Source organism: Nanorana parkeri, unplaced genomic scaffold (assembly GCF_000935625.1).
Source record: "Nanorana parkeri isolate BGI_ZX_2015 unplaced genomic scaffold, ASM93562v1 scaffold2018, whole genome shotgun sequence".
In the NCBI taxonomy this organism is placed as follows: Eukaryota; Metazoa; Chordata; class Amphibia; order Anura; family Dicroglossidae; genus Nanorana; species Nanorana parkeri.
In genome coordinates, this window is record NW_017308286.1 from 69391 (window position 1) to 72097 (window position 2707).

General features: G+C 49.6%; 1 protein-coding gene across 1 annotated transcript in view; it reads left to right on the forward strand.

Moving 5' to 3' along the window:
• Nucleotides 1–2707, forward strand: part of DDHD2 (DDHD domain containing 2) — a 37643-nt gene that overhangs the window by 28292 nt on the left and 6644 nt on the right. The window lies entirely within an intron of this gene.

Below are 2707 nucleotides of genomic sequence, written 5' to 3' on the forward strand. Positions count from 1 at the left end.
TGATCATCATTTCCTCTAGTATGTCTGCAGTCTCTGATCATCATCTCCTCTAGTATGTCTGCAGTCTCTGATCATCATTTCCTCTAGTATGTCTGCAGTCTTTGATCATCATTTCCTCTAGTATGTCTGCAGTCTCTGATCATCATTTCCTCTAGTATGTCTGCAGTCTCTGATCATCATTTCCTCTAGTATGTTTGCAGTCTCTGCAGAGAGATCTCCCTCTGACCGGCAGCACAGAGGAAGCATGGAGCCGGCTTCCCTTCCAATCAGGAAGCCAGCGGTGTGTCCTGACCCGCCTCCCGGCTTCCTTATTGGCTAGGAAGCCGGCTTCATGTGTTGCTAAGCAGCTTGGCTTCCTAACCAATCAGGAAGCCCGGTGGCATGTACTGAACCGCCTCCTTGTCAGGAAGACAGGCTGCTTAGCAACATGTGAAGCTGGCTTCCTAGCCAATCGGGAAGCCGGCAGGCGGGTCATGATGTGCTCCCCGCCTTCCTGATTGGCTAGGAAGCCGGCTTCACGTGTTGCTAAGCAGCCTGGCTTCCTGACCAATCACACAGCACCTCATGACTCGCTGCTCAGCTTCCTGATTGGTCAGGAAGTGAGGCGGCCTCTGAAGCCAGGGCTCTTCCACTAGAACACAGGCTTCTGAGACAATCAGGAAGCCGGGCGACAGATCATGATCCCGTGCCCGACTTCCTGATAATCTGGGCACAATGTACTCCATATCGGCGAGTACCAAAAAAAAAATATCGGCACTCGATATCGAAAAAGCGGTATTGGGGCATCCCTAATATTCGCCCTTTATTCCATACATATTAGGGATGCACTGATACTAGTATCGGTGCCGATACCGAGTATTTGGGTGAGTACTCGTACTCGCCCAAATGCTCCGATACCTAGCACGAGTACTTCCTGTATCAGGAAGCCGGGCAGCGCGTCATTACACGTTGCCCGATTTCCTTATTGGCTGGGAAACTGCTCCATGCTCTCTCATCACTTGTGATGAGAGAGCATGGAGCCGACTTCCCGGCAAATCAGGAAGCCTGGTGTAATGACGCAGCGCCCGGCATTCTGATTGGCCGGAAGCCGGCGTCATGCTCCCTCATCATCTCATGAATCATAATATTAAGAAACTGACCAAAAATCATTAGTTTGTATTGCTTTAGAAAAAATGTGACCTGTCCCTTTAAGAAAAAGTATCGGTAATTGGTATCGGCGAGTACTTGATCAAAAGTATCGGTACTCGTACTCTGTCTTAAAAAAGTGGTATCGGTGCATCCCTAATAGATATTAATAAAAATCGTGTAGTGAAGACGTATGGAGGCTGCCACTGCTGACCTCTCCTAAAAAAGCCAATTCCCTGGCTGTCATGCTGATTCAGCAGCTTCAGCACTTTTGGAATGACTGGCCCAGAACAAATATGCAGATTAGGAATCCTGACTTCCTGGATCTGAATGTTTGCTTCAGGTCAGCGTCAGAGACATTCAGCCAGAGAACGTCAACTAGCATTTTGTAAAGCAGGACAGCAATGGAACTCGTACCGTCTTTCTTTATGCACCAGCGAAGTGGAGTCTGAATGCTATATCGGCTTTTGCCTGTAGGTGTCACTATGGGAATATTTGGTAGCAGCGCCATGTCATGCGTTTGTCATTTGTTTTGCTTGACTGATTTGGTGCAGTGACGCATGGGGGTTCTCAGCTGCCATTGGGATGTGCGGGATCCCTTGTGTGTTTCTGTGCCTTTTTAAGGAGACTGGGCTTCCTCCTGACAGGCCTGCACCCAATTTGAAATCTTCTGCCCCCATGTGCTCCAAGATGGAGACTCTCATAGTTTAGAGTTAGGACCGCACTATAAGAGGTGCCTTGGCGCGGCAGTGCGGCTTTCACATCCTCTGCAGAAGACGTGTATCCAAACCTCTGTCATTGTCCTTAGTGGTGAGACAAGTTGTTTTACATGCTGGTTTGTGAGTGTGCCATGATGCCTTTCTACTGTACCACTGTTCAAAGCCCATTTCGTGTGCACCTTACTGTATAACTGGTGACCAAGTTGTTGAGTGCGTTTGTCATTTGTTTTGCTTGCTTATCAGACTCTGACGCTCCTCTTGTATTGTGATGGCGCTGGTCTCCGGCACGTGTCTGGTGTCCAAGACCAGCACAGTCAATCAGGACTCATTAAAAGAGAACTATGGGGTAACCTTTTTATCCCATAGTTCTCTTCAAGGTCACAGGAGGACATATACTAACCTTCTCCCATGACCCAAAGCTCACTATATAGCAAGCTATTGCTCGCTATATACTGAGAGCGTCGCAGCCGGGATGGATTCCAACAATACTGTCGAGATCCACCCAGCTGGATGAGTGACAGGGGCTCTGCCTATCTAGAGGCAGAGCCAGCTATGCCCGCCTCCTCCCCCGTCCGTTCCTCCAGTCAGTGCTGGAGGATCAGGGAGGGGGGAATCTCTGCTGCGGGGAGCGGTGACTGACCGTCACCGCTCTCTGCAGGGAGATGATCAGAAAGTGAGCAAGCGACGGTATGTGTTCGCTCTCCTCCCGATCTATAGAGTTGACGTGTGACAGTTTCATTGTCACAGGTCGGCTCCAACTTTGAGGATGAGTAAAAATCACTCCCCTCGTAGTTCTCCTTTAAGTATTCGTTTCTTACCAAGCAGTGTGGTCGGACAGCAGTGGTGGAAGGGGGGGGGGGGGG